This window comes from Talpa occidentalis, unplaced genomic scaffold, assembly GCF_014898055.3.
Source record: "Talpa occidentalis isolate TD23 unplaced genomic scaffold, MPIMG_talOcc4v2.1 talOcc4.17, whole genome shotgun sequence".
Lineage (NCBI taxonomy): Eukaryota > Metazoa > Chordata > Mammalia > Eulipotyphla > Talpidae > Talpa > Talpa occidentalis.
This window is the reverse complement of record NW_023601754.1, coordinates 20,032,053-20,042,725: the sequence shown is the minus strand read 5'-3', so window position 1 is coordinate 20,042,725 and position 10,673 is coordinate 20,032,053. Positions and strand designations below refer to the sequence as shown.

At 45.0% G+C, this 10,673-nt stretch overlaps 1 protein-coding gene across 4 annotated transcripts in view; it reads left to right on the top strand.

The window, feature by feature from the left end:
* Nucleotides 1–62: 62 nt before the first annotated feature.
* Nucleotides 63–10,673, top strand: part of MBTPS1 (membrane bound transcription factor peptidase, site 1) — a 54,062-nt gene continuing 43,451 nt past the window's right edge. Inside the window, exons 1-2 of one of the 4 annotated variants that reach the window (XM_054697026.1) lie at nt 105–224; nt 3,281–3,471. The gene's annotated coding sequence lies outside the window, so the exon portion shown is untranslated. Of the gene's footprint in view, nt 225–2,939; nt 2,992–3,280; nt 3,472–10,673 lie in introns of those variants that run through there. The other 3 variants (XM_037516236.2, XM_054697028.1, XM_054697027.1) reach the window with 3 other exon arrangements.

Below are 10,673 nucleotides of genomic sequence, written 5' to 3'. Positions count from 1 at the left end.
CGATACCTCCTTCCACTCTCCGGGCCGCGGCCCGACGGGCTGGGGCGTCCAGCGCGCGCACGCAGGGCACGCACGGCCGGCGGGGCGGGCGCTCCCAGCTGTCCGTCTCCCGCCTCGCGGGATTTCGCGAGAGTTGGGAGTAAACAGCCCCGAATGGAGTCCCGAGGCGTGTTCGCCGCGGAGACGCCGTTATCCCGGGGCCGCCGAGCCTGAGGCAGCCGCAGGTACGTCAGGCGGCTGGCTCTCCGGAGCCGCGCGCCCCGGACCTGCGCGGCCGCTCGCGCGTTCGGCCGCGCCCGCCGCATCCCAGGCCCCGAGGGCGGGGGTCCGCGCGGGCCGCGGCCGGGTCCTCTGAGGGACCCTGGACCCGCCGGGCGGCAGGGGCGGGGCGCGAGGCGCGGGGCCGGGCGAGCCGCGGGGCCCGGGCGAGCCGCGGGGCCCGGGGCCGGGGGCCCGGATGTGGGGGCGGGGCTGGGCGGCGCGGGGCGCTGGGGGCTCCTGTGGAGGACACCGCGCGTCCCCCGCCGCCCGGCCGGGTCTTTCTCCGAATTCACGCGCTTTGGTCGCTTGCTCCAGCCCATCACTTGCTCCTTGTGAAATAAGCGTCTTTGGACCGGGCGGAAGACCCGGTTCTGGTCCTCGGCCGCCGAAGGGACCCGTCCTCCCGGGGCTGCGCCCGAGGGGTGCTGCGAGCAGGTCTTAGGTGACCTCAGTTCTTTGCCGTAGCGCGGTCTGTGTGCGGCTCCCCTGATTTCCAAACTACAGATGAAGGAGATCGATGGCACCTGGGCCCGTGACACTGTCAGGACCGGGATGTCTCACACCTGTGGGATCTTAAGACCTTGCTTTGCCCTGTCTTGTTTTTGCCATCCGAGGCCGAGGTTACGGATCTTCAACAAAGATCATTTTTATTAAGATCTTTACCCCTTGTTCTGGGCAGAGCCCGCGAGAATTCTGCCCGGTTTGTCTTCGCAAATCAAATATTTGCATTTACTGTAGATTCTGACTGACACTTCCAAATGAGAGCGAGTGGCCTAAGATCTCAGAGTTGATTTCTGGAGCCTTTACTTTAGTTTTTATTTTAGCTATGCTATGATGAAGCGCTGCTCTTCACAGTTTTTCAGTTTGCATAAAAGTGAGCTGCTTGGGGAACTGTAATTCTTCCCCAGCATTTTTCTTTCTTTTTTATCTGCAACACCCACTTTGTGTGTGTGTGTGTGTGTGTAATGTAAATAATACACATATATAATGTAAATACTTTAAGGTAAAACCATAAAATTCATTTGCTCAGTGATTTTTTTTTTTTTTAAAGAAAATTTACAGCCTTGCACAGCCATTACAGTCCACTTTTAGGACCTTTCTATCATTCCCAAAGGAGACAATCCCTGCCTGTCCCAAGTCACCACTAATCTGCTTTGTCTCCCTAGACTTGCCCTTTCTGCATGTTGTGTATTTGGGTGGAATCATGGGTAACTTTTGGTTCTGCCTTTTATTTTGCACATTTGCAATTATTTCCCCCTATCTCATTCCTTCTTATGACCAGCAGTGTTCCATTGTATGGATGTAACACATTTTGTTCATGCAGAGTGCTTTTTGCAAATAAAATTTTGCTTTGCCTTCCCTTGTATGATGGTGATGGCAAGAGCTGATTAGGGGTGCAGGTGGCCCATGTTCAACTCTTGCCTGTGACTCCTGAGGTATCCATTATAATTAGGAGTTGGCCCTATCCATGAAGAAAGTGACATTCTAATACAGTGTTTGTGGAGCCTTTAAACATTTCGCTTTCACAGGATCCAGCAGGGTCCCTTCTTGTCCAAAGGCTTTTAGCTAGTGGCAACCACATTAAGTGCCACACACACTTTTACTAGCAGATGCTGGGAGGTCTGGGGCTTAGGCAGACTACACATGGTCCCATTAGTGTTGCAAGGAGGGGTTTGGGGGAGATTTGCAGCTTGCTTCTTTCCACCAGGAGAGAGTGAAATATTGGTTATATTCTATTGAAAACTTGACAACTCCAATCCTTGGTGACTAGACAGGTTAAGAATGGAAAGCTGGACCTTGCCTTTGTAGGAGACCTTGGACTCTTGTATTGCTTTTCCTGAGGCAGATAATGTGGTGGTAGAGAGACTTAAGTTGATGACCCCTTCCCTGAAGCTTGAAGGGTTTTGATTTAAGAAATTTTGACTGAAGAAATCTGTTAAGATTTATTAATCTTAAGGAGTGAATTTAAAGTAAAAATGAAGAAAGTACTGAGTTTGGAGGTGCCTCCTGTGGCTCAGCAACACTGGACGGAGAATTAGTTGATTTGAGCACCATCTGTGTAGACTGGGCTGTGAAAGAAGTTTAGATCAAGATTTGTTGGTTTTGGCCCTTTTGACTTGTTGGGCTGAATAATCTGTGTTTTCTCCCCCTACAAAACCTATTGATGGACATCATGTGCCCCAAGGAAGCGTTCACTCAGGCTTAACAGTACATCTTTATTTTAAGATGGTGTCGTTTGGTGTCTCTTAGATGTTAGCTGTTAAACAGTGGTAATATAGCCAAGGATGCAATTAATTACAAAAGTGGTATTTTACAGCCAGATTTTAGTTCAACTGAATGTAACCTTTCAAGACCTAAATACAATTCCATTTTCTCTGGATCTAGTTCAGTGAAATAATTCATTAAAAAGCGTTGTATATCTGCATGGTCAAAGCACTACCAGGTGATATAAGGAATTTCCTTGCACCTGAATTATGTTTTTTAATTATTTGCAAAGGAATGATTTCAGATGTACTTAATTATACCCAGAATTATCAGTCGTCTTAGTGATGATATTTTTTTTTATTTATTTATTTATTTATTTATTTGTTTGTTTTTTTTGTTTACACATGCACTGGGTACAGTCAGAAGCGCAGGAGGGTGAGAGAATTCACCAGAGCCAGAGCGGGGAGCAGAGCAGGCAGAAGGACCGAAGTACACTGCTGAGGGGAGCAGCAGGCGGCAGGAAAGGTCTGCGCACCATGTGGGACCCTCCTCCAGTGGCCGGGGAGCAGCTGGGGATCGAACCGGCGCCGCAGAGGCTGTGGGCAGCTTCGCAACCCAGCGCTCAACCACTGCGCCACCGGGGAGGCCCCTTAGTGATGATATTATATAACGCAGTGTACCAGTCTCAGAGCTGCAAAGAACTTAGCTGTTAAACCAAGTCATAACTTTTCCTTTGTCTTTTCTCCCATTTACATGTTGTCTCTTTAAATCTTACTACTGCATACATTATTTGATCTGTTTATTTTCCATTTAGTGTTTGATGGCAAATTTTTTTGACTACACCTGATTAAAGATGTAATTACTATGGTGCCTTGGTGGGTGCAGTGTGGTGACATACATCTGAAGCGATGTGAACCTACACCACTGAATCACACGGTGCTGTATAGCAATGTCAGCGTGGTAAAAATTAATACAATTAAATCTGCTCAACCTTAAAGGCAATAGGTAACTATACTTTTGGAAAATCTATAATTGTGTAGATACCATCTTGTAGGATGCACTTTGTATGGAAAGGTAGCCAGGTTTTCTACGTAAGAATTTATAGAAAGTAAATCCAGTAAACACTCAGTGGATCAGCCCTAACTAGGCCCTGTGAGTTAAGTGATATTATAAATATTGAGCCTTTTCAGAATGAACTAGCTAGAAGCTTTATCTTAGCCTAGAAGGTAGAAATCAATTTTTGAAAACAATTTCTAGGAAAAAGTTCCTTTTTAAGCACTCCTATTTGTACAAGTTAAATCTTTAACATATTTTGAATCTTTGTGCCACTGTCTTGCCAGAAGATTTGTTTCTCTCTACTAATTATTTCAGATTTATTAAAGTATTTAAATGTTTTCTTTAATTATAGAAGTATACCATATGCTCTTTGAAAAAGTGAAAATAAAATAGAATTTAAAAAAATCTGAATTCATACCACTGAAAGGTAGAACCACTGTTACCATTTTGTTGTAATCATTTCTTTTTTTCCTATATATGCAAGTACATATTTAAAAATCAAAATTTGGATCACACTGTATATGAACTATTTTACTTAATATTTCAGTAGCTTTCCTTCACATTCTTTGGAAATACATTCGGTTCCTACTTTTGCTTTGAAAAATTTCTATGCAGGTTAATAGTCTGAAATCAGTCTCAAAATTCAGGGCATCAGTGGGCCTTCATTCCTTCTGGACTTTCCAGGGGAGAATCTGTTTCTTCCCCTTTTCAGTTTCTAGAGTCGCCCGTGGCCCCTTCCTCATGTTACCTCCTGCTTTGTTCTTCCATGGTCACATATCTTACTGACTTCTCAGATGTCCTTTGTCCCTCTTATAAAGACTTGTAATTACATTGGACCCACATGGGTAACCTAGAATCATCTTGAGATCCTTAGTTTGATTATGGCTGCTAGATCCTTTTGGTTATGTAAAGTAACATTTACAGGTTTTAGGGGTGAGCATGAGGGACCATCATTCATCCTCCTAGGGGAACATAACTTGAAATTACTGCATAGCATTTCATTATGAGGAAGAATGCTAATTATGTAGTTCACCCCCTATTGCACATTTAGATGGTCTCTAATTTTTCCTACGTAAAAACCTTATAAATGTGTATGCTTTCAGAGTCACACTTACATGGAATAATTTCTGGGGGAGATTTTAGAAACATAGTGTAACTATCTCCTGAGAGCATTATGACCTTAAACTAGACTACCCAGGTTCCCAGCCTGGTTTCCTTTTCACTGATTGTGTTGCCCCAGGAAGAGTGCTGGCAACTTGGACATTAATTTTATAATCTGCAAATGTGGTAGTAATAGGTTGTTATGAGGGTTAACTGAGTTTACACATGAACATTATTGAGAGTATTGCCTGCCTTGTGATAAGTGCGCAGTAAATGTTAATTTTTGTTATAACTGGATTTATAGATCAAATATTTTCATATCCATTTTTAAGGCCTGTAATACATATTGGCAGATTGCCATTTCAAAAGGTTATGAGGTTTTTTTTTTAAACATCAGTTTAAAAAAAGAGTTTATATTTGGTTTGGTGGATTCTTAAATGTAATTGGTATTATACATTGGGTACTTCATTTTTTTTCAAAATGTTACTTGATATTTATAATATAAATTGTAGAAACACAAGTTAATTTTAGCAGAGTTTTAAGGAAAACCTTTTCAGGAATTCTCTCAATTCCTTAGAATGAGAAATGCTTTTATTTCACTTTGACTAACTCAGTGCCATCTGTGGAGATGCTGGGATGTCGTGCTGTGTAACGGTTGGTGTGTGTAAATCTGTTTGACGTGAGATAAGTTCTGGTTATGCACGAATTGAACAGAACACATTATAGTCTAATATAAGACTTGTAATTGTCCTGCATCCCCGGCCCCACTACTTTAAAAATTTTATTCTCACCCTGATTGGAGCATTCCAGGCAACTAAATGCATTATTTGTACTTTGTAAGTCACCTACAGAAAGGGTTTAACAATGGCACACTCCTGTTTTCCTCTGAACTATTTAAAAGTCAGGTGAAAACCTGATGTCCATTACCCGCAGGTGTGCTGGTAAGCGTTTCCTTCCCTGCAAGCGGGAGTCTTGGCATGTAACCACAGGGCAGCCTTTGAGTCAGAAAATGGGTCCTGCCCCACCACTGCAGTCTGTCACCAACAGCCCCATTCAGGTTTGCTAGTTGTCCCTGTCCTGCTCCCGCAGCAGAGGGATCCAGCTTAGAATCTGGAGTCCCAGGTAGTGTTGTGTCTTTTATGTTTCCTTTAGTCCATACCCTCTGTCAGCCATTCCTTGGCCTTCATTTCCTTGTGCTTAGGAAAATCGGAGACTGGTGCTCTGAACTGTGTTTCTGGGTTTCGGTTCTGCTGCTTTCTCTTGATCTGATTCAGGTGGAGCATCTTGCCTTCCACTGCTTGATGCCCTGGGTCTGTTTGCCCTGTTGCTGCTTAGCTTGATGATGCTACTCCACTGGCAAGTCATCCCTTTTCCTTTGTAAAGCAGCGTTTGTTGACAGACATTTTGAGACTGTCAATATTTCTTTTTCAAATACTTTGATTTATCTTCTTCATACGTCATTTTTCATGTTTTCCAACTTTATTCACTGATTAGGATCTGTCACTCATGATTTATTTGGATGCCCAGATTGTCCCAGGCTGGCCTTTGTGCCCCTCTGACACAGTGCCTTCGTTCTTCCAGCGTGTCCTCACTCTGTGATGACAAGATGTTCCAGACTCATTTGTTCTTACCCTGCCTGTCCTGGAATTAGCTCCTCTGCAAGGAGGTTGGCTTATTTTAGTGGAGAATATGGTATTTGGGAAATCAGCTCTAGCACTAGGTAGACGCTCCCTAATATCCGGATGTCACCGCTCCCATGCCCTTGCAGCAGAGGAGGAAATGTATGTGTGCGCACACGTTCGCCTGTGTCTATAGCTCTGTCTACATTGTGAAACCTTGAGTTCATACCGGTACTTCTAGTTTCAGTCTGATCCTAAATGGTTCATTCAGATTTTCTACTTTTCATACCTATAACTTCCTTTTCTGACAATGAAAAGGTTGCCTCCTGTTACCTCTAAATTGTTAGCTCAGATCAATTTCCTTCGTCAACTGCTATCACCCCATTGAGGCTCTGACATCCCTAAGCAGGTTCCTCCCCATCCCACACACCTTCCCTCTGTCAGACTCTCATCCTGCTCTGGGCCACCTCACCTGAGTTACTCAGAAGGGGAGAAGAGGAAAATGAGAACTCTTGTTTCAAAGTATTTTTGTTCTCATGTTCCTGGGTGTGTATGAAGCGTACTTCATGTTCCCTATCTGCCTGCTGCTAGATGGAGCGTGCTCATCACACATGGGGAGTGCTCAGCAGCCGCACCTTGCGTCATGAGGGTGGGCAGGGTCTGCTGTGGACCCAGGTGCCTGGGAAGGGGTGGTGTCGGCTTTCAAGTGCTGGTACACAGGGTAGTGTCTGTTGGCATTATTTTATGAGCCATAGGTCCTTGAAAAGAGTGTCCTTTTAGAATCTAGATTTTAGTTCACTGTTAAAGCACAGAAGCTGGGTAACCAGATCCAAAGAAAGTAGAGAGATGTGTCCCTGTCCTTGTCATTTTCAAGCCATTCTTATCCTCAGGGAGTTTTTCTAGTCCAGGGGTTTGGAGACTAGAGCAGGCTGACTGGAGGTAATGGGCAGTGTACCGAGGCTGGTGGCCAGCCTTATCCATCACTGGGACAGCATCCCTGACCTTCTAATGACTATAAATCAGAAGTCTCTTCCCGTTGACCATCCTTCCTTATGGAATCTTTTTTCCACTGATTTTTCTTGCGGGGGTTGACCTCCCTGTTCTAGTCTACTTTTTTCCTAACCGGTGGCCTCACCACCCCACCATTGCAGACATGCCCTCCAAGGTTCCTCCTGAGTTCCACCTCCTCAGGACTCAGCTCCTGCTTGTATCCCCCAAACCAGCTTTTTCTGCAGCCTTTTCCACCTCAGTTAGGCAGCCCCCATCTTCCATTGGGCACAAGGCCCTGGGCACCTGACTTATACCCTCTTCCCCCCGCTCTTCCCCAACTTTTCATAGGGCCTTTCCTAACCCAGGCCACCTCTTCTGTCCCTTGGGTTCTTATAGGTGCCTTTCATTGCCCCTTGTGTCCTGAAATTTGAAACCAGAATGAACCAGTTCCTGTGCAAGGTAGACCAGTGGTTCCCCTGCTGGACTCCAGCTTCCCCTTCTCTCTCTGCTCTGCGCATGCTGAGGTCCCGTCTGCCCTGCAGGCCCTCCTCCGTGCCCCCTCTGTTACTTCTCGCAGCTGCTGCCTGCTGTCCTCTTTGCTGTCTGCACACAGACCAAGTGTGTGCCTTGCCACTGGGCCTTTGCACCTGCTTGTTTCTGGTGCTGTAGCGCTCTCCTCAGATGATTTGGTGTGCTTCCTGCTTCCAGCAGGCCCCTTGTCAAAGACTTCTGCACTGCTTTGTCTAAAATCTCATCCCTTACCCTGACGAGTTACATTCCCCATCTTTTTTCTCCTTTTAAAATAAGGCGTTTCTCACTAAGGCGTGTATGCTTTACTTTCTGTTCCTACCTGGAACACACTCAGTGATTGGGTGCACTGGGGAGCAGAGGTGCTCAGCAGTCCCCCAGCTCTTAAGCTCTGCCTAGGTGTGCATGGATCATTGTTGGCTGCAGATGTTCTGTGGTTCCTGTTGTTTGCTGGATGTTCTGCTCAGACTTCCTACTTCCTAGCCCCTGCCATCCCCCACCTCTGCTTCTCCTGAGTGGCTTCTCGCTGTTTCCCTGTCAAACTGGAGCACTTGCCGAGCCTGTGCAGGGCCGCCTGTGTTTCCTGGTCTCTTGCTACTCTACCCAGAACGCCCCACTTCTCTCTCCTATTTCCATGTTTCCAGCCCCACCAGCTCAGATTCCACCAGAGCCGGGTGTCCTCCCTTTTGTCCCCCCAAGCCCCCTCTTGGATCTGGGAGAACCCTCTCAGCGAGTCCCTGGCGCTGCATGTGCCTCTCCCTCAGCATTTCCTTTCTTGCCCTTGGTATCCCTGTCTAGTGGCCCCTGATGGATCCCCCCAGAGGGGGTCCCTCTCTTAGAACAGTTTGTGTTTCCTCTGCAACCTGCAGTGTCTTAAGCTTATGAAAATGACTGCAGAGAATGTCCACAGTGTCCTGTTTTCCAAAAAACCTAAAAAGTTTCATTTTTCTATTTGGGAGGATAATTACTTAGGCATTTTTAAAATGAGAAAGATACCCAAAAATCCCTGATCCTTTTTTTTTCATTTCTCTTCCTTAAAATCAGGCTCCTGCCTCAGTGGACGGTGCATCAGCCCTCACTTCTGCAGAGGCTACATTATAAATTCACTCTCTTTACCTGTGTGTAAATTGTTTTAGAACAAGTTTAGTTGGTCTATCCCAGCAAGGTCTAAGATTTGCTCTCTAATATTGTCACTGCTGTTTGTCTTACATATATAGTCCAAGTACTTTATAGGTTCTTTAACTTGAGACAGAAGAGTTTTATAGGGTTTTTATTTCTTCATTTTTTAAAAAACAACCTGCCTTGAGGTAGAGAGCTGTTTAAATCTTTGAACTGATAGATTAGCTTAATATAATAGGACAACTCATTAGCAGAGAGTAGCTCTGTCTTTTTTTGACTGGTAACGCTATGATTAAACTAGATAGACATAGGTATAATTACATTCTGTGATACCCCATTGCTCAAAGTTTTAAGTATAAACAAAAAAATTGGGACTCATGCCCAACAAGATTGCTATCAGATATGTTAGAGTGGCTTTAAGTGCCTTTTGGGGCCTTCTCTTCTGTGCTGACCTTTGTTTTTAATTTGTGTTTATGGTTGACATTCTGTTTGTTGGTCTTAAATTCTTTCGGGTGAGCGCCACCAACTTGGGTCTTCAGTTCTGTAGATAGACTTGCATTTCAGGATCGTGTGCTGTTACAGTCCTAATTATTAAGATTTAAAAGTTCTTTAGACTGTCTAACCCCATTTTTCAGTAGTAACTTATTAGTGTTTTCCTGTTTATAGACTTACATGTGAGTCGTTTCAGAAACCAAACACTCCTGCTCTGGAGCCTCAGTTTCTGCCGGAAGAGTAGCTTTAGCAGTTTGGCAGCCTCTCTTGGAAAGGGTAACTCCTTGTCTGGAGGATTTTCTTCTTAAAAGCCAGCAGCCATTAAAGCCTGTGTGGTTGCTTTGCTCTGACTTCCCCTCGCTGCATCCTTAGGTTTCCCGGGTGATGTGCAGTGATTTCTGGGCATGCTCCGCAGTGTGTTTCCCCTGCTGCTGCTTGTTTCCACTGTGAAGAATGATCGTTTTTCTGACATCCAGTTACTGTGTAAGGGATCTGTGCCACATGTATTTAACACTTTTTCTTTGGCAATAACTCACATTACAAACTGCCCTCTCGTATCATTTCCAGTAAAGAGATAATCAGGTAAAATAAGGTTTCAGGTAAAATAAGTTTAATGTCAGTACAAGCCCTTCTCTGCTCTGTTCATAGAATTGGCAGAACATATTTCAAAATCTGAAAGGGTACAGCTAGAGTAACTTAAAGCACTGTGTCCCTCCTAAGATACACTGAGTACATGACTTCCATTGGAATTAGTTTGTCTTTAAGTAGAAAGTTGGAGTGCCTTCTAAGCTTTTGCCCGTAAAACTGGTGAAATTTATGAAGAATGTACTGATTTGGGGGTATACCCAGTTGCAAATGATAGGAAAGTACAGAATCCGAAATTAACACCATCAAGAATCAGAAGCACAGGATGGTGATTTCTCCTCTTTGGCTGCTTGGATGCTCAGAGCCAGTGTGCTTAACATTCCTGGTTTTACTTCATTATTGTAGATTTTCTCTTTTTCTCACTTGTTAATCATTTTTTACTTTTTTTTTTTTTAAAGATTTATTTATTTATTTACTTCATTATTTATTTATACAAGCACTGGGTACAGTCAGAAGCGTGTGAGGGTGAGAGAATTCACCCGAGCCAGAGCGGGGAGCAGAGCAGGCAGAAGGACCGAAGTACACTGCTGAGGGGAGCAGCGGGCGGCAGGAGAGGTCTGCGCGCCATGTGGGACCCTCCTCTGGTGGCCGGGGAGCAGCCGGGGATTGAACAGGCGCTGCGGAGGCTGCGGGCAGCTTCGCAACCCAGCGCTCAAC